Source organism: Marmota flaviventris, chromosome 7 (assembly GCF_047511675.1).
Source record: "Marmota flaviventris isolate mMarFla1 chromosome 7, mMarFla1.hap1, whole genome shotgun sequence".
In the NCBI taxonomy this organism is placed as follows: domain Eukaryota; kingdom Metazoa; phylum Chordata; class Mammalia; order Rodentia; family Sciuridae; genus Marmota; species Marmota flaviventris.
In genome coordinates this window covers 102,276,946-102,299,336 of record NC_092504.1, presented here as the reverse complement: position 1 = coordinate 102,299,336, position 22,391 = coordinate 102,276,946, and positions in this window count along the sequence as shown.

Here is a 22,391-nt window from a genome sequence, read left to right as displayed (position 1 = left end):
ACTTAATCATCTTAAGCAGACCTGATATCTATACATACATAAAAGCTAATGTAAAAATAATTATTGTTAAGCATCCTGTGGATAAGACTTTTATATATGTAAATCACACACATGGAGCATTCATAATGAACATTGTATTTAGGTAATAATTAACAATGAAAACAAATCTATCAAGGTAGAATATAAAAATCCTAATCCCAATCCCAGATATTTTAATACTGTTGTTGTAAACATCTCACAAGAGCATTTATGCTTATCACTACTTTGCAATAATGATAGCTATTAGGTCACAAATAGATCTTGTTACTTAATGTGTTAATAATGAAGCATATTAAGTACTATTACAGATATTTTAACAACTAACAATGTTATATTTTTTTCTTATTATCTAGCATAATTTCCTTATGTATAAATGCATTCTTGTTCATTATTTTGAGAAGTGGTTCTCATAGGCTTTACCTGATTACCAACAGAGTCCCTGGCACACACAAAATATGTTAATATACTCTGTTTTTAAAATTATATATAATTTTTTTTTTCAAAATTAAGCACAAAATAAAAAGAAAAATTTAATTTTCTAATTAATTAATAAATGTATAACAAAGTAAGTCTTTTCAGATTCTATTTTACCTTATGTCAGTTTTAGCACATTGCATTTTTCAAAGAGTTGATACATTTCATCTAAGTTGATATATTTGTTGGCATGAAGTTGTCTTTGTATTTTCTTTTTGGATGCCTGTAAGATCTATAGTGATATTCCTTTTTGTACATAATAAGTTTTGTCTTCTCTTTATTTCTTCATCATTCTAATACTTTATCAATCTCGATGGTCTTTAAAACCACCAGCTTTAAACTTTGTTAAATTTCTTAACAGTTCTGCTTTCTATTCATAGTCTTCTTTTCTAATACTATCATTTTAAAATGATCTTCAATCTATAAGTTAAGATCTTTGGAGCCATTTTTTGTCATATATTTTTTCCACTTCACTTAACTACAAGTTAGACTCTTTAATATTGTCCCACAGATATTGAGGCTCTGTTGAATTTTTTCAAAAATCTTTTATTATTTCTGTTCTTCAAATCAAATCATTTCTATCAATCCACTTTCAAGTTTAATGATGATTTATCATCTCTAATTTTATACTAAACTTTCAGTATTTAGGGAACGTGCTGGGGATCAAACACAGGGGCACTTAACTACTGAGCCACATCCCCAGCCCATTTTTGGTATTTTATTTAGAGAGAGGGTCTCACTGCATTGCTTATGACCTTACTAAGTTGGTGAGGCTGGCTTTGAACTTGTGATCCAACTGCTTCAGCCTTCTAAGCCTCTGGGATTACAGGTATGCACCACCATGCCCTGCTTATCCAGTATTTTTTAAAATTTCAGACATTTCATATTTTAGTTGTATAATTTCCAATTGGTTCTTTTTCATAGTATGTTTCTTGGCTTAGATCTCCTATTTATTAGCTAATTTGAGGCATATTTTCCTTTACCACTTTGAACATAGTTTTAATTGCTGCTTTAAAATCCTTATTGGATAATTTCAACATCTAGGTCACCTGAGAGTTAAATTCTATTAACTTTTCTTTTGAATAAGCATTGTGTTTTTCCATAGTTTCATGTATCTAGTAACTCAGAATTATATCATGTGAGTTATATGTCATAACTGTCTATTATACATTTTGAGTGGCATGTTGTAATGACTAGATTATTTTACATTCCTCCACGGAATTTCATGAAAGTTTTTGTTCTCATTTTTGTTTTGTTTTGTTAATTTGACTCTATACCTCTTATATAATGATATAGCTAAAATCCTATTTAAATATTTTAGCCCTAGTTACTCCATTATGAATTCATGAGTAAGCCAGAGATAGCAGCAGAGTTTATACTCAGAGTTTATGGTTCTCTTTAATGGATTTTTTTTCCTTTCTTGTATTTTCTCCTTGTATTTGTTTCCTAGGATTGTCATAACAAAGCACTACAAAATGGAAGATTTAAAAAAATAAAAGAAATTTTTTCTCTCATAGTTCTGGAGACTAGATGTTCAATATTGACAAGGTTGACTTCTTCTGGAGGCTTTGATGGAGAATAGGTTCTATTCCTCTGTTCTATTTCTGGTGGTTGCCAGCAATACATGGAATTCCTTGGTCTACAGCTACATATTTTATCTCCACATGGCTATCTATCCTGGGTGTCTGTGTCTGCACTTCCCTCTTCTTATAAAGATATCAGTCATTGAGTAGAACTAGGGACATTCTAATCTTGCATGAGTTCATTTTAAATTTATTACAACTGCAAAGATTCTATTTCCAAATAAGGTCACATTCACAGCTTCTGAATAGACACAATTTTTTAATGGAACTTATTAATTCAGTACATTCCTTTACTTACCAGTTGTGGCAAATACAAACTCTGTCCTTTAAGTCTTCAAGCCTCTAAGATTGCAGATTTTCAGATGATGTGATTCTATAATTAGAAGACCAAAAAAACTCCACCAAAAGACTGCTAGAGCTAATAAACAAATTCATCAAAGTAACAGGTTACAAAATCAACATAAAAATCAATAGCTTTCCTATATACCAACAATGAATCTGCTGAGAAATAAATTAGGAAAACAATTCCATTCATGATAATGCCCCCCCCAAATATACTAAGGAATAAATCTAAATCTTTCATTGTAGAGGTGAAATACCTCTGCAATGAAAAACATAGAACACTGAAGAAAGAAAGTTAAGAAGACACAAAGAGGGCCAGGCATGGTAGGGCATTCCTGTAATCCCAGTGGCTTGGGAGACTGAGGCAGGATGATTGTGAGTTCAAAGCCAGCCTCAGCAACATAGTGAGGCCCTAAGCAACTCAGTGAGACTCTATCTCTAAATAAAATATTTTTAAAATGGGTTGGGGGGCTGGGGATATGGCTCAAGTGGTAGCGCGCTTGCCTGGCACGCGTGCGGCCTGGGTTCGATCCTCAGCACCACATTCAAACAAAGATGTTGTGTCCGCCGAAAAACTAAAAAATAAATATTAAAAAAATTCTCTCTCTCTCTCTGTCTAAAAATAAATAAAAATAAAATAAAATAAAATGGGCTGGGGATGTGGCTCAGTTGTTAAGTACCCCTGGGTCCAATTCTCAATACCAAAAAAACACAAGAAGATGAAAAGGCCTCCCATATTGTTAGATAGTAGAACTAACATTGCTTAAATGGCCATATTATCAAAAGCAATAAACATATTTAATGCAATCTCCATCAAAATACAAAAACAGTCCTAAAATTTGTTTGGAAGATTGAAAACCCGGAATAGCCAAAGCAATTATAAGCCAAAAAACAAAAACTATACTGGCATCACAATACCTGACTTCAAACTATACTACAGAGCTATAGTAACAAAATCTGCATGGGGCTGGGGATGTGGCTCAAGCGGTAGCACACTCGCCTGCAATCCTCAGCACCACAAACAAACAAAGACGTTGTGTCCGCAGAAAACTAAAAAAAATAAATATTAAAAAATATTCTCTCTCTCTCTCTCTCTCTCTCTCTCTCTCTCTCTCTCTCTCTCTTTAAAAAAATCTGCATGGTACTGGCATAAAAACAAAGACGTAAACCAATGGCAGAGAATAGATGACATAGAGACAAAACAAAACATCTATAGTCATCTGATCCTAACAAAGGTGCCAAAAATATACATTGAAAAAAAGAGAGCCTTTTTAATAAATGGTCCTGGGAAAACTGGTTATCCATACATAGAAGAGTGAGACTAGACCATTATCTCTCACCTTGCACAAAGATCAATTCAAAATGGATCAAAGACTTTGGAATGAGACCATAAACTATGCAACTCCTAGAAGAAAACACAAGGTCCACACTCCACCATACAGGCACAGGCAAGGACTTTCTCAACAAGATCCCTAAAGCTTTGGAAATAATGCCAAGAGTTAATAAATGGGATGGCATTAAGGTAAAAACCATCTGCCAGCATCACAGCCTCTGGGACAGGAGTCCCCTGAGTTTCTCCTTTGCTAGTAAACCAATAAAACCTCTTTCTTTTTCTCAAAACCATGTTGTCATCATTGAATTAACACTGGGGACAAGGACCTAGGTTTGAGTAACAAATTGGTGACCCAGATGGGATCCAAGAGCATCCCCTGCTCCAGTTTTCTTGGACAGACCTGGCTATCCAAGCAACCCCCCTTCCAAGCTAAGGATTCCTGGTGGCTGGCAAACTTGTTGAGAGCCAACTGCTGGAGAGTTAGTGTGTTTGCCTTGGGCTCAACCAGAGGAGCTATTCCTGTGAGTAAAAGGAAGGACTGAGGGACTGCCCCAGCAGCTGCTTTGGGGAACTCTTGCCTTCTTTCCCTGAACACTACAGGTTGCTACATTGTAGTCCACTTTGAGAAAAAGGAAATCAAATTCAGTAGAGTTGCAACATCCAGGAAGATCTGGTAAGTCTCCTGGTGTGCACACCTAGACCATTGATTCCACACATCTGGTTCCTCTTCATGGGATCATCTGGTCCCTCTTTGAATGTATTTCTGCATTATTATCCAACCATCCAGCCAGAGTTGGTCTGTTAGAGGATTTAAAGTAAGTGAAAGAAATCCTGTATGTGTCAGTCTGTTTTAAAGGTTCCCAGCCCTCAGCCATAGTTTTAGGGATCCTCTCTGGTTCTCTGTCTCCATTTTTCTTTAATTTTTATTCTAACTTGTTATATATGACTGCAGAATGCATTGCAATTCATACTACACATATAGAGCACAATTTTTCACATCTATGGTTGTATACAAAGTATATTCACACTATTCGTATCTTCATACATGTTTTTAGGGTAATGATATCCATCTCATTCCACCATCATTTTTACTCCCATGCCCTCTCCCTTCCCCTCCCACCTCTTTGCCCTATCTAGAGTTCGTCTAGTGTGGCTGCATCACTGTAGTATGCTGAATTTAAGTCCTTTGGGTATAGACCAAGGAGTGGAAAAGCTGGATCAAATGGTGGTTCTATTCCCAGTTTAATAAGAAAACTCCATATTGCTTTCCATATTGGCTGCACCAATTTGCAGCCCTGCCAGCAATGTATGAGTGTGCCTTTTTTGCCACATCCTCACCTACACCTATTGTTGTTTATGTTCTTTTTTTTTTTTATTTCTTTTTTTTTTTTAATTTTTTATTGTTGGCTGTTCAAAACATTACATAGTTCTTGATATATCATATCATATTTCACAATTTGATTCAAGTGGGTTATGAGCTCCCATTTTTACCCCATATACAGATTGCAGGATCACATCAGTTGCACATCCATTGATTTACATATTGCCATACTAGTGTCTGTTGTATTCTGCTGCCTTTCCTATCCTCTACTATCCCCCCTCCCCTCCCCTCCCCTCCCCTCTTCTCTCTCTGCCCCCTCTACTGACATTCGTTTGTCCCCCTTGTATTATTTTTCCCCTTCCCCTCACTTCCTCTTGTATGTACTTTTGTATAACTCTGAGGGTCTCCTTCCATTTCCATGCATTCTCCCTTCTCTCTCCCTTTCCCTCCAACCTCTCATCCCTGTTTAATGTTAATCTTCTTCTCATGCTCTTCGACCCTACTCTGTTCTTAGTTACTCTCCTTATATCAAAGAAGACATTTGGCATTTGTTTTTTAGGGATTGGCTAGCTTCACTTAGCATAATCTGCTCTAATGCCATCCATTTCCCTGTAATTTCTATGATTTTGTCATTTTTTAATGCAGAGTAATACTCCATTGTGTATAAATGCCACATTTTTTTTATCCATTCATCCATTGAAGGGCATCTAGGTTGGTTCCACAGTCTTGCTATTGTGAATTGTGCTGCTATGAACATCGATGTAGCAGTGTCCCTGTAGCATGCTCTTTTTAGGTCTTTAGGGAATAGACCGAGAAGGGGAATAGCTGGGTCAAATGGTGGCTCCATTCCCAGCTTTCCAAGAAATCTCCATACTGCTTTCCAAATTGGCTGCACCAATTTGCAGTCCCACCAGCAATGTACAAGCGTACCCTTTTCCCCACATCCTCGCCAGCACTTGTTGTTGTTTGACTTCATAATGGCTGCCAATCTAACTGGAGTGAGATGGTATCTTAGGGTGGTTTTGATTTGCATTTCTCTGACTGCTAGAGATGGTGAGCCTTTTTTCATGTACTTGTTGATTGATTGTATGTCCTCCTCTGAGAAGTGTCTGTTCAGGTCCTTGGCCCATTTGTTGATTGGGTTGTTTGTTCTCTTATTGTCTAATTTTTTGAGTTCTTTGTATATTCTGGATATTAGGGCATTCCCTCTAAAATCTGGAACAAGACAGGGATGCCCTCTCTCACCACTTCTGTTCAACATAGTTCTCGAAACACTGGCCAGAGCAATTAGACAGACGAAAGAAATTAAAGGCATCAAAATAGGAAAAGAAGAACTTAAATTATCACTATTTGCAGATGACATGATTCTATACCTAGCAGACCCAAAAGGGTCTACAAAGAAACTATTAGAGCTAATAAATGAATTCAGCAAAGTCGCAGGATATAAAATCAACACGCATAAATCAAAGGCATTCCTGTATATCAGCGACAAATCCGCTGAAATGGAAATGAGGACAACCACTCCATTCACAATATCTTCAAAAAAAATAAAATACTTGGGAATCAGCCTAACAAAAGAGGTGAAAGACTTATACAATGAAAACTACAGAACCCTAAAGAGAGAAATAGAAGAAGATCTTAGAAGATGGAAAAATATACCCTGTTCATGGATAGGCAGAACTAACATTATCAAAATGGCGATATTACCAAAAGTTCTCTATAGGTTTAATGCAATGCCAATCAAAATCCCAACGGCATTTCTTGTAGAAATAGAGAAAGCAATCATGAAATTCATATGGAAAAATAAAAGACCCAGAATAGCAAAAACAATGCTAAGCAGGAAGTGTGAATCAGGCGGTATAGCGATACCAGACTTCAAACTATACTACAGAGCAATAGTAACAAAAACAGCATGGTACTGGTACCAAAACAGGCGGGTGGACCAATGGTACAGAATAGAGGACACAGAAACCAATCCACAAAACTACAACTACCTTATATTTGATAAAGGGACTAAAAGCATGCAATGGAGGAAGGATAGCATCTTCAACAAATGGTGCTGGGAAAACTGGAAATCCATATGCAACAAAATGAAACTGAATCCCTTTCTCTCGCCATGCACAAAAGTTAATTCAAAATGGATCAAGGAGCTTGATATCAAATCAGAGACACGCCGTCTGATAGAAGAAAAAGTTGGCTACGATCTACATACTGTGGGGTCGGGCTCCAAATTCCTCAATAGGACACCCATAGCACAAAAGTTAATAACTAGAATCAACAAATGGGACTTACTCAAACTAAAAAGTTTTTTCTCAGCAAAAGATACAATAAGAGAGGTAAATAGAGAGCCTACATCCTGGGAACAAATCTTTAATCTGTTTATGTTCTTAATAGCTGCCGTTTTGACCCGAGTGAGATGAAAACTTAAAGTAGTTTTGATTTGCATTTCTCTAATTGCTAGAGATGTTGAACATTTTTTCATATATTTGTTGATTGATTGTATACCATCTTCTGAAAAGTGTTTGTTCAGTTCCTTGGACCATTTATTGATTGGGCTATTTGTTTGTTTTGTTTGTTTGTTTTTTGTTGTTGTTATTGTTTAGCTTTTTGAGTTCTTTATATACCCTAGAGATTATGTATGAGTGGTAAAAATTTGCTACCAAAATGTAGGCTCTCTATTCACACACTGATTATATATTTTGCTGAGAAGAAGCTTTTTAGTTTGAATCTATCCCATTTATTGATTCTTGATTTTAATTCGTATGCTTCAGGAATCTTATTAAGGAAGTTGGGGCCTAATCTGACATGATGGAGATTTGGGCCTACTTTTTCTTAATAGGCACAGTGTCTCTGGCTAAATTCCTAGGTCCTTGATCTACTTTGAGTTGAGTTTTGTGCATGGTGAGAGTTAGAGCTTTAATATCATTTTGTTGCATACGGATTTTGAGTTTTACCAGCACCATTTGCTGAAGAGGCTATCTTTTCTCTAATGCATGTCCTTGGAACCTTTGTCTAATATAAATAACTGTAATTATGTGGATTAGTCTCTGTGCCCTCTATTCTGTATCATTGCTCTACCAGTCTATTTTGGTGCCAATACCATGCTGCTTTTGTTACTATTGCTCTGTAGTATAGTTTGAGGTCTGGTATAGTGATACCACCTGCTTCACTCTTCCTGCTAAGGATTGCTTTAGCTATTGTGGGTCTCTTATTTTTCCAGATGAATTTCATGACTATTTTTTCTATTTGTAAGAGGAATGTCATTGGGAATTTGATTGGAATTGCATTAAATCTGCTTAGTGTTTTCTGTAGTATGGTCATTTTGACAATATTAATTCTGCCTATCTAAGAACAAAGGAGATCTTTCCATCTCCTAAGGTCTTCTTTAATTTCTTTTTTTAGCATCCTGTAGTTTTTGTTTTAGAGTCTTTCACCTCTTTTGCTACTTGATTCCCAAGTTTTTTTTTTTTTTTGTTGTTGTTGTTGTTGTTGTTTTTTGAGGCTATTGTAAATGGAGTCATTTTTCTCATTTCCCTTTCAGAGGATTTGTCACTGATATACAGAAATGCCTTTGATTTATGGGTGTTGATTTTATATCCTGCTACTTTCATTAATTCACTTACTAGTTCTAGAAGTTTTCTGGTGGAATTTTTTTGGGTCTTCTAGGTATAGAATCATATCATTGGCAAATAGTGCTAATTTGAGTTCTTTTCCTATCTGTATCTCTTTAATTTCTTTCATCTGTCTAATTGCTCTGGCTAATGTTTCAAGAACTATGTTAAATAGAAATGATGAAAGAGGACCTCCCTTCTTGTTCCAGTTTTTAAAGGGAATACTCTCAATTTTTCTTCATTTGGAATGAGGTTGGCCTGGGGCTTAGCATAGATAGCTTTTATGACATTGAGATTTGTTTCTGTTATCCCTAGTTTTTCTAGTGTTTTGAACATGAAGGTGTGCTATATTTTGTCAAGTGCTTTTACTGCATCTATTGAGATGATCATATGGTTTTTATCTTTAATTCTAATGATGTGATGAATTACATTTATTGATTCCCATATGTTGAACCACCCTTCCATCCCTGGGATGAAACTCACTTGATTATATTGCACTATAATTTGTATATTTTCATGTTTGATTTGCTAGAATTGTATTAAGAATTTTTGAGGGCTGGGGATGTGGCTCAAGTGGTAGCGTGCTCGCCTGGCATGCGTGCGGCCCGGGTTCGATCCTCAGCACCATATACAAAGATGTTGTGTCTGTCGAAAACTAAAAAATAAATATTAAAAAAAATTTCTCTCTCTCTCTCTCTCTCTCTCTCTCTCTCTCTCTTTAAAAAAAAAGAATTTTTGCATCTATGTTCATTAGAGATATTGGTCTGAAGTTTTCTTTCTTTGATGAGTCTTTGCCTGGTTTTAGAATCAAGGTAATATTGGCCTCATAGAATGAGTTTGGAAGTGCTCCCTGTTTTTCTATGTCACGAAATAATTTGTAGAGTACTGGTATTAGTTCTTATTTATAGGTATACATCTTGTAGAACTCAGCTCTGTATTTATTTGGTCCTGGGATTTTCTTGGTTGCTAGGCTTCTAAAGGCAACTTCTATTTCCTTGCTTGAAATTGATCTGTTTAAATTGTATATCATTCCTGATTCAATTTGGGCAAATCATTTGCCTCTAGACATTTGTCGATGCCTTTGATATTCCCTATTTCATTGGAGTACAAGCTTTCAAAATAATTTCTAGTTATCTTCTGTATTTCTGTAGTGTCTGTTGTGATATTCCCTTTTTCATCACACATGTTAGGGATTGAGTTTTCTCTCTCCTTCTCTTGGTTAGCATGGCTAAGGGTTTGTCAATCTTATTTATTTTTTCAAAGAACCAACTTTTTGTTTTGTCAATTTTTAAAAATTTTTTTGTTTCAATTTTATTGATTTCAGCTCTGATTTTAATTATTTCCTGTCTTCTGCTGCTTTTGGTTTTGTTCTTCTTTTTCTAGAGCTTTGAAATGTAATGTAAAGTCATTTATTTTTTGACTTTTTCTTCTTTTAAGGAATGAGCTCCATGCAATGAACTTTCCTCTTAGTACTGCCTTCATGGTGTTCCAGAGATTTTTGATACATTGTATCTGTGTTCTCATTCAACTCTAAGAATTTTTTAATCTCCTCCTTGATGTCTTTTGCAACCCATTGTTCATTCAGTAGCATACTATTTAGTCTCCAGGTGTTGGAACAGCTTTTATTTCTTATTTTATCATTGATTTCTAATTTCATTCCATTGTGATCTGATAGAATGCAGGGTAGTATCTCTACTTTTTTATATTTGTTAAGAATTGCTTTGTGGGAATATATATGGTCTATTTTAGAGAAGGATTATGTGCTGTTGAGAAGAAAGTGTACTCACTCATTGAAGGATAAAATATTATATATATATATATATATATATATATATATATATATATATATATCAGTTAAGTCTCAGTTATTGATTATATTATTGAGTTGTATTATAATTTCTTTGTTCAGCTTTTGTTTGGAAGATCTACCCAGTGGTGAATGAGATGTTTTAAAGCCACCCAGAATTATTGAGTTGTGGTCAATTTGACTCTTGAACTTGAGAAGAGTTTGTTTGGTGAACATTGATGCTCCATTGTTTAGGCATACATATTTATAATTGTTAAGTCTTGTTCGTGTATGGTTCCTTTGAGCAGTGAAATGTCCTTCTTTGTCCCTTTTGATTAACTTTAGCTTAAAGTTTACTTTTTTTTTTACAAGGATAGAAACCCCTGCTTGCTTCAGCAGTCCATGTGAATGGTATGATTTTTCCCAACCTTTTTCCTTCAAGCTGTGTATGTCCTTTCCTATGAGATGAGTCTCTTGAAGGCAGCATATTGTTGGGTCTTTTTTTAAATCTAATCAGTTAGCCTATGGCTTCTGATTGGTGAGTTTAGGCTACTAACATTCAGGGTTATTATTGAGACATGATTTGTATTCCCAACAATTTTTGTTTATTTTTGGTATTTAACTTGACTTGGTTTCTCCTTTTATTAGCTTTTCCTTTAGTGTAATACCTCCCTCTGCTGATTTTCATTGATGTTCCTCTTTATAGAATATTTTGCCAAGGATGTTCTGTAGTGTAGGTTTTCTAGGTATAAATTCTTTTAACTTTTGCCTATCATGGAAGGTTTTTATTTCATCATCAAATCTAAAGCTTAATTTTGCTGGATACAAAATTCTTGGTTGGCATCCATTTTCTTTCAGAGCTTGATATATGTTGTTCAAGGATCTTCTATCTTTCAGGGCCTGGGTTGAAAAATCTACACATAACCTAATTGGTTTCCCCCTATATATAATCTGATTCCTTTCTCTTGTGGCTTTTAATATTCTCTCATTATACTGAATGTTAGGCATTTTCATTATAAAGTGCCTTGATGTGAATCTGTTGTGATTTTGTACATTTGATGTCCTGTAAGCCTCTTGAATTTGGTTTTCCAATTTGTTCTTCATGTTTGGAAAATTTTCTGATATTATTTCATTGAATAGATTGCTCATTCCTTTGATTTGGAACTCTATGCCTTCTTCTATTTCAATAACACTTAAATTTGTTCTTTTTATGCTATCCCATATTTCTTGAATATTCTACTCATGGTTTCTTACCATTTTTACTGTGTGGTCTACATTCTTTTCAAGATTCTATATTTTGTCTTCATTGTCTGAGGTTCTGTTCTGTCTTCCAAGTGGTCTAATCTGTTGGTGAGGTTTTCAATGAAACTTTTAATTTGGTTTATTGTTTCTTTCATTTCAAGAATTTCTTTTTGGAACTATACAAGAGCAGTATAAATATATAGGGGAAAAACATTAACACAACAGTTACACAGAGCTGGAAAAAAATGTGAGAAGTATGAAAAGACAAGGAAAGAAAGGACCACAAACAATGCAGGACAATTCAACATTAGAAGAAGTAACATCTGCAGCAGAAGGAATGTCAGATAAAGATTTCAGAATATACATGGTTCAGATGATCTGGAGTCTCAAAGAAGACATTAGACAGCAAATGCAGACAATGAAAGATCACTTTGACAATGAATTACATAACAAGTCCAAGAAGCAAAAGATCAACTCTACAGGAAGATAGAGGTTATACAAAACAAACAAACAAACAAACAAAAACCAGAAATCCTGGAAATGAAGGAAATAATAAACCAAATTAAAAACTCAAATGAGAGTATCACCAGCAGAATAGAACACTTAGAAGATAGAACATCAGACAACGAAGACAAAGTATATCATCTCGAAAAGAGTGTAGACAGCACAGCGAGACTGATAAGAGACCACAAACAGAACATCCAAGAAATATAGGATAGCATAAAGAGACCAAATTTAAGAGTTATTGGGATACAGGAAGGTATAGAGGCCCAAACCAAAGGAATGAGCAATCTGTTCAATGAAATAATATTAGAAAACTTTCCAGACATGAAGAATGAAACAGAAATCCAAATCCTAGAAGCCTACAGGATGCTGAGTGTGCAAAATCACAAGAGATCCACACTAAGACACATTATAATGAAGATGCCCAACATACAGAACAAGGAGAGAATTTTAAAAGCCACAAGAGAAAGGAAGCAGATTACTTTTAGGGGTAAACCAATTAGGTTAACGGCTAATCTTTCAACACAGACTCTGAAAGCTAGAACATATTTCAAATGCTGAAAGACAATGGGTTCCAACCAAGAACCTTGTATCCAGCAAAATTAAGCTTCAGGTTTAAAGATTAAATAAAAATCTTCCACGATAAACAAAAGTTAAAAGAATTTGCAGCTAGAAAACTGGCACTTCAAAACATCTGTGGCAAAACATTACATGAAGAGGAAATGAAAAATAACAATGAAAACCAACAGTGGGAGGTAGTACAGTAAAGGAAAAAACTAATCAAAGAGGAAAAACAAATCAAGTTAAATAACAAAAATAAACAAATATGGCTGGAAATACAAACCACATCTCAATAGTAACCCTAAATGTTAATGGCTTAAACTCACCAATCAAAAGACATAGGCTAGTAGACTGGATTTTTAAAAAGATCCAACAATATGCTGCCTACAGGAGACTCATCTGATAGGAAAAGACACACACAGACTGAAGGTGAAAGATTGGGAAAAATCATGCCACCCACATGGACCTTGGAAGCAAGCAGGGATATCAAATAAAATAGACTTCAAGCCAAAGTTAATCAAAAGGGATAAAGAAGGACACTACATACTGCTCAAGGGAACCATACACCAACAAGACATAACAATCATTAATATATATGCCCCAAACAATGGTGCAGCTATGTTCATCAAACAAACTCTTCTCAAGTTCAAGAGTCAAATAGACCACAACACAATAATAATGGGTGATTTTCACACACCTCTCTAACCACTGGACAGATGTTCCACACAAAAGTTGAATATAGAAACTATAGAACTCAATTACACAATTAATAACTTAGACTTAATTGATATATAGAGAATATATCAACCAACATCAAGCAGATACACTTTTTTCTCAGAAGCACATGGATCCTTCTCAAAAATAGACCATATATTATGTCACAGGGCAACTCTTAGCAATACAAAGGAGTAGAGATACTACCATGCATTTTATCTGATCATAATGGAATGAAATTGGAAATCAACGATAAAATAAGGAAGAAAAATTCTTACATCACATGGAGAATGAACAATATGCTACTGAATGAACAATGGGTTACAGAAGACATTAAGGAGGAAATTAAAAATTTCTTAGAGGTAAATGAAAACTCAGACACAACATATTGAAATCTCTGGGAAACTATGAAAGCAGTACTAAGAGGAAAATTCATTTCATGGAGTGTATTCCTCAAAAGAAGAAAAAGCCAACAAATAAATGACCTCACACTACATCTCAAAGCCCCAGAAAAAGAAGAGCAAATCAGTAGCAAATGCAGTAGAAGGCAAGAAATAATTAAAATCAGAGCTGAAATCAATGAATCGAAACAAAAGAAACAATTGAAAAAATTGACAAAACTAAAAGTTGGTTCTTTGAAAAAATAAATAAGATTGACACACTCGAGAGAACCCAAATTGCTAGTATACAGGATGAAAAAGGCAATATCACAACAGACACTAGAGAAATACAGAAAATAATCAGAAATTATTTTGAAACCTTATACTCTAATAAAATAGAAGATAGTGAAGGCATTGATAAATTCCTTAAGTCATATGATCTGCCCAGATTGAGTCAGGAAGATATATACAACTTAAGCAGACCAATATCAAGTGAGGAAATAGAAGAAGCCATCAAAAGATTACCAACCAAGAAAAGCCCAGGACCAGACGGATATACGGCAGAGTTTTACAAGACCTTTAAAAAGAATTAATACTAATACTCTACAATCTATTTCAGGAAATAGAAAAAGAGGGAGTACTTCCAAATTCATTCTATGAGGCCAATATCACCCTGATTCCAAAACCAGACAAAGACACCTCCAAGAAAGAAAACTTCAGACCAATATCTAATGAATATAGATGCAAAAATCCTTAATAAAATTCTGGCAAATCAGATACAAAAACATATCAAAAATATCGTGCACCATGATCAAGTGAGATTCATCCCCAGGATGCAAGGTTGGTTCAACATATGGAAATCAATAAATGTAATTCATCACATCAATAGACGTAAAGATAAGAACCATATGATCATCTCGATAGATGCAGAAAAAGAATTTGACAAAATACAGCACCCCTTCATGTTCAAAACACTAGAAAAACTAGGGATAACAGGAATTTACCTCAACATTGTAAAAGCTGTCTACGCAGGTGGTCCCGCTAAGGTACCCTCCAGACGCGTGGGTCAGGAGTTGGGAGTCCTTTTCTAATGCTGAGGCCTGGAGCACTGCGCAGCATGGCAGCCTGATTCCTGCGTGGGATCAGCTGTGGAGGTGTCCTCTATCACTCTCATCAAAGCAATATTCCCACTAGCTGAGATCCAGGTCATGGAGCAACACAGACTGCTGCCCGCCTCTGGCCCCCATCTTGGATCCCCCTGTCTCTCTTTTTTTGTATCTATTACTGACCCATGGGCCATGCTCTGCCTATCTTACTGGTAGTCTCTTGGAAAGAAAGATCTGAATGGGCCACCCACAGATATAAGCCCAAGAGAAAAATGATTTACTGGAACACAATCTGGCTTTTTTAAAAATATTTTTATTTTTAGTTGTACATGACAGTAGAATGTATTTTGGCAGAATATACATACATTATTGAGTGTATGGGAGACTCCCTGCTGAAGTTAAGTTTCCATCTCGTGAGAATATCACGTAATCCCTTACCCCTCACCCGCCTCTCCAAAGGGTGCCAAGTCGAAGAGCGCCAAATTCAAAAGTGCTCTGGAGCAATCCCCACCAGGACACAGTGTCTGCTCCTGTTCTGAGTCACCTGCCAATCAGTACCTGCCACGTCACCTACACAACCCTTCTTAAGCCAAAGCTTGCGAGCTCACTCTCTCTGCCCTCCTCCTCTCTTCCTCTCTGCCCTCATCCTCTTCTTTCTCTCCTCTCTCTCTCTGCTCTCTGCTCTCTTTCTCTATGCCCTCCTCCTCTCCTCTCTCTGTTCTCTGCCTCTCCTTTCCTTCCCCTTCGGGCAGCCCCCGTAAAAATCTCTTGGTTGAACCTCCATCTCGGGTGAGTCACTCACTTTTCATACATAAAATATAACTTAATAATTATAACTTAATAAATATAACTCAAATATTCTATTTAAGTTCCCACTGTTGTGCTTATACATGACGTGAAGTTACCCTGGTCATGCATACAAATGCAAGGCTAGGAAAGTTATATTCAACTAATTCTACTGCCTTTCCTATTGTCCTCCCCTCTTCCCTTCATTTCCCTCTGCCTAGTCCAGTGGATTTCTATTATTCCCCTCCGAACTTCCCTTGTTTTGGATTAGCATCCACAAATCAGAGAAAACATTTAAGCCTTACAATATGGTTTTTGAATGGTTTTCTGGATTATTATACAATATTGCAGTTGGAATTGTCTGGCAGAGATAAAGTAAACGGATGACATTCTGTAGGTACAGGCATTTATGCCATTGCATAATAATGAGTCTGAAGAGTCAGAAATTAAGTTAGCAGTATAAAAAGGCACTGCCTCTGGAGTGTAAGGAAAGCAGAACGCCATAAGAAGAGTTGAAAAAAGATTTAATCTTTTCAACCCTATGCTGGCAGTCCCAGCACTGTTTCTTAGTCTGGCCCTAGGCAGCTGCAGATCATCTCTCTGTGGGTCAGGAACATCATTCTTGGCTTGCGGGGGGGTGGGGGGTGCCAAGGAGTGTCAGGAAAGCTGCCTGGGCTGTAGAAAAATAGGCAAAAAGAACCTGGTCTCTGCCCTTTGTTCTAGCCCCTTATAACCATAGGGGGGTGTGGAAACTACTGGCCACAAAGGGCATGGTAGTATGTTCCAGTACTGTTAGTTTGAGATCTGGGGACAAGAAAGCTATGCCCCTTTAAGATCTGACAGGTCACTTCATTTAGCCAGGGTGATATAGAAGGGGATATCCATCACTGGAGCAGAGTAATTCCTGCATTAACAGTATCCAATCAAACTAAATGCCTGGAGAGACTAGAAGGATAAACCACTGCACCCAGAAAAGAAAAAAAGAAAAGAAAAATTAAAACCAACCTATGTTTTATTGGAAGCCTCTGCCAAAATTTTCAAGAAAACCTAAAGAAAAGGATACAAGGTCCTCTTCCATTAAATGCCAATATGCCCAGTATAACAGAAAGGCGCCAAAGGAGATTCTGGGTACAATTGACAGTGGAGAACTCACTTAAAGTTAATGGTATTGTGATAATGATAAAGGATGCAGGTCAGACTCAAAAATATCCTGTTCTCCAATCCCTTGGATGCAACTGGGAAAAAAAAGATTAAGGCACAGTTTTTGTATATGCTGGATTGTCCAACCTGGAATGAAATTTGTTGTGTAAATTCAATGCACAGATAACATCATAAGAGTTGTTTAAGAATATGAAAGGATCTGAAACTAGAAAAGAGAAATAAGAAGGTTATAATTAGGGAAATGTATTTTAGTATGAAAAAAAATAGAAGATAAAAGAAATGTTTGTGGGAGCTGGGGTTGTGGCTCAGTGGTGAGGGGCTTGCGTACCATGTGTGAGGCTGAGTTTGATTCTCAGCACTACATATAAATAAATAAAATAAAGGTTCATTAACAACTAAAAAATATTTTAGAAAAAGAAATGTTTCTGGATGAGAAAGTATTTTGTCTGGTAAAGTAATATTCTTGTGCTAAAGTCCAAGATGAAAAAGAGGACAAAACTAAGGATGTAAACAAGTTGTAGAATGTCAAAATAATGCAGAAGGTTTGTGGAAGATAAATTTCAAAAAGTTTGTGTATGTGATTAAATTGGCTATAATTAGCACAAGGTTATTTGAATTTTAATGTGTGATATGAAGCAAAGTCTAAAACATTGATCTGCTCTTACCAAGATACTTTTCTTATATCTGTTAGGTTTTATTACTTAGGGAAACTAAGTCTTAAAGGAATTAGATTTGTACCTGCTTTAAAGTCTTTTAAATGTTTACAACATAACTGATTGAATATACAATTGTTATTTTAGGTTAGAACAATATAGTTGACACCATAAATATACGTGACTAGATATATGTATACATCTGAGAACTATGTTTGTATGAGCTTTATCTAATTGTTATGCAAAAGTTCATAAAATTAAAGTTTATGTAGGCTTACCAGCAAGGTAACCAATAAGTGCTCTCTTTTATACATTGTATCTGATATAGAAGGGTCACACTGCCATTTGAAGACCTAGCTTCTATCTGTTTGCTTTGACTAAATCTATTTCTTATCATTAACACTGTTTCCTAAATGTATAAGAGATTTAAGGCTATCCTTTGATTTTTTTGCTAGTACTGCTGATCCATGTAGACCTATGATTCTTGTTACCATATACTATTAATTCTATATTTTACTTTAAAAGTTAAACTTATATGTGTTCATGTCCTCAAGTATATAAGCCTTTTAAAATGTAAAGCTTGGGAGAGTACTTCAACAAGTTGGAGTTTTCTAACCTAAAATTGTCTGTAGCAATAGTCTCCTTCATATTTATATAAAAATAACCAATTTGGTTGGTATTTATTCATGTCATTTAATGTTTTGTAACTGGATAAAGGTCACCTGTTGTTAATAAGTTATATATAAAATTGTGTGTTACTCTTTACATTTGGGGATTTAAATGTATTTTTGGAGGGTAATAAGGAAAGACTGATTTGTTCAATGGTTCACAAGGTGGAACATGAAACATTTTGTTATTTTTTCCACAAAAAGAAAGTTAAGAAATTTCTAAGCCTTTCTGTTTGATTCATGTTTCAGATGTAATGCTGTATTATGTTAACTGGTATTCAGATAGATTCAGGAAACAATATATAAGAACTTTATAGAATGATACTTTTTTTAAAAAAAGACAAAGATCAGCTTCAGATTTGTCAAGAGACTAGCCTCACCTGAGTTAAGGCTCTGCCTCTCATCCTTCTCCAATGTTAGAATGTTCCAAAGTAGGCTAGAATTAAGCTTATTTAAAGTTGTGTTCAAAAGATAGACTTTTTGTTGTTATAAAGATTACTATGATCTGAAAATAATTAGGGAATATAATACACAACTTAAGCAAACTTTAGAGCAGATTATAAAAGGTATTTAGGTTTGTAAAAGTTTTAAAAGAAAGTAAAACTTATAACATGTGACTGAGTTGAGAAATACATGGGTCTTTGTAGAGGCTAAGTAGATATTACAGATAGTTTAGTGTTCATCTTGTATTTTTCTTGTAAAACTATATAACTGTTATCTGTTAGTGTTTTGCAGATGAAACCCAAGTTAATTTAAGATTTAAGGCTTCACCAGTGGGGAAATGTAACAGTGGTTTGCTTTATGCTTTGAATATAGCCCTTGCTTTTTTGCCACTACAACTTATTTTTGAAACAGACATGTATGTTTCCTTCTCTACGTGTCTCCTTCCCACTCCCTCATCTTTCCCTCTCCCTGATCTTGGGGGAAACAGGATTACCATTCTTCCCTATCCTAGGCAGAGTTGTCTGACCTTGAGCACACTTGTAACAAGTGAATTACAACTCCTCACAGAGCAAGTGGAATGTAGCCTCTAAATCATCTCTTTAAAAGCCCTTGTCCTGCCTGATGGGCAGAATCACAGCCTCTGGAACAGGAATCCTGTGTATATCTCCTTTGCTAACAAAGCTATAATAGTTCTTTTTTCTTTTTCTACAAAAAAAGAAAAGAAAATCTCCACTGCAAAAGAAACAATTAGTAATGTGAAGACAGAACCCACAAAATGGGAGAAAATCTTTGCTAGCTATTCTTCTAATAGAGAATTAGTATCTAGAATACATAAAAAACTTTTTAAAAAGGCCCAACTAATAAATGGACAAATGAAATTAAACAGACGTTTCTCAAAAGAAGAAACACAAATGGCTAAAAAATATATTTTAAAATGTTTAACCTCATTAGCAATTAGGGACATGCAAATCAAAACTATGCAGAAATTTCATCTTACACCAGTCAGAATGGCAGTCATCAAGAATATGAAGAATAATAAATGCTGGGGAGGATTTGAAGGAAAGGGAACCCTTAACAGTGCTGGTGGGACTATAAATTAGTACAACCACTATGGAAATCAGTATGGAGTTTCCTCAAAAGACTAGGCATGGAATCACCACATGACCCAGCTATGTCAACCCTCAGTATTTATGCTAAAGAATTAAAGTCATCATACTGCAGTGATACCTGTATACCCATGTTTTTGAAAGCACTATTCACAATAGCCAGATTATGGTACCAGTCTCAGTGTTTATCATATGAATGGATAAAGAAGATATGGTGTATATACACAACGGAGTTTGATTCAGCCATACAGAAAAAAATAAATTATATCACTTGCTGGAAAATGGATGAAACCAGAAAAAATTATGTTAAGTGAAATAAGCTAAACTCAGAAGATCAAGGGTTGTATGTTTTCTCTCATATGTGGAAGCTACAGAGGAAAAAGGAAAAGAAAAGGGCAGGGGGATCTCATGAAAATCAAAGGGAGATCAGTAGAATAGAGGAAAGGGACCAAGTTGAGGGAAGAAGAGAAGGAAAAAGGAAATAGAGGAAATGCTATCATCCAAATTATATTATTATATTGTGTACATGTACGAATATGTAACAACAAATACCACATTATGTATAAGAGTAATGCACTAATAAAAAAAGTGAGAAAAAAAGACTGCAGATTATCATCCAAGTTTTAGTTGTTATTTGCATCATTAAGTAGGCTTGCCCACCGGCAAAAGAACACGAAACCATAAACTTATAAGATCTGTTTGTTCCCTTCATTTCAAGAGTTTTATCCTTTTGTTTTCTTCATTATATCTCCATAGTTTAAGTGGAAGTTTGGTCTAGTAGGAAATACTTCATCACAAACCAGAATAGAATCACTTGTTTTTGTAACCAATTAAATAGGAGAAAAAAATGATATTAGAATTAATATTTTACTCCAGTGGCTCAGGGAGCTGAGGCAGGTGGATTGCAAGTTCAAAGCCAGCCTCAGAAACTTACTGAGTCCCTAAGCAACTCATAGAGATCCTGTCTCTAAATAAAATGCAAAAAAGGGCTGAGGATGTTGCTCAGTGATTAAGCACCCCTGAGTTCAATCCCTGGTACCAAAAAAAAAAAAAATGAATTAACATTTCACTCTATGTTAAATAATGGTTATGAATTATGTTATATTTCTAAATTATTACTTTATCTCTAACATGTCAAATTATCTTCCCACATTCATCAAGTGTTTTAATGACCAATAGTACTCATGGCATCCAATAAATATGAAGAGAAGTAACACGCATATCACTTATACTTCAGTCACTCTTCTAAGTGCTTTATATGTACTAGCTCCATACATCTTCATATCAATACTACAATTTAAGCAATAGTTTTACAGAAAACCAATTCTCATGTTACATATGAATAAACTGAGGCCCAGGGAAGTTAATAATTTGTCCAAGCTACATGGGTAGTACATGGTGGAATGAAAGGCCATATATATAAAGACTGTGCTGGACTATCTCCTAAAAACACAAATCTTTTTCTCTGGCACTATCCTGAAAAAAAAAAATATATATATATATATATACACACACACACATACATACATACATACATACACACACACACACACACACACACCAGGGATTGAACCCAGGGGTTCCTAACCACTGAGCCATATCCCCAGCCCTATTTTGTATTTTATTTAGAGACAAGGTCTCACCAAGTTGCTTAAAAACTTGCTTAGCTGCTGAGGCTGGCTTTGAACACTTGATCCTTCTGTCTCAGCCTCCAGAGCTGCTGAGATTATAAGTGTGAGCCACAGCACCAGGTTCTTGGATCATTATTGACCACAGAAAAATTATAGCTTAGAAGGATACATTCATCTAATTTTTCTGATTTTACAATATTGTATGAAGTAAATAATAAGTAAATTAAATTTAAAAACCTTGTAATTATGAGATTTTATTAATTACAGTAGCTTAATTTCAGAATCAAAAAATTAATTTCATAATTCGTGATTTTTTACCATGTATTATGAATATATCAGAAATTTGTTTAAAGCAGGCTCCAGAAACCTTAGATGTGTACATCTTGTTTTTAATTTTTATCTGCAAGGCAAGAAGTATATTCAATCTGATTGGTAACACTGCAAGTAGTTATAACTTTACTTCTACCATTAAGAGAATCTCTCTCTTCCTCTCCTCTTCTCTCCTCTCTCTCTCTCTCTCTCTCTCTCTCTCTCTCTCTCTCTCATTTGCTCTTATCATAAACATGACATGCTGTAATACATGAACAAGTGTGTACTTAAGCAAAATAGTTATTTCCTTAACTTGCCTCCCCATGGCACCCTAGAGATTCATACTGTTACTGATTTCACAGGTCTCTTGTGTATGTGATTTTCCATGAGTCTATTCAACTGGAGTAACTAAGAAGAAAGAACAATGTCCCTCTATACAAGGTGGGTTTTGCATTGTCCCACACATAGCCTGCTGATGGCCGTGGGATGGCAAAGTCATCTTCATTAGACGGAATTTAATAGTGAATCAAAGTTCTTGTGGAGAATAGACTGATCTAAACTTTAGCCTCCCTTGGGCCCTGCTGAAAGATTAGAGGGAAAGAGTAGGGCCTTAGTAAGTTGAATGTATCAGATTGTT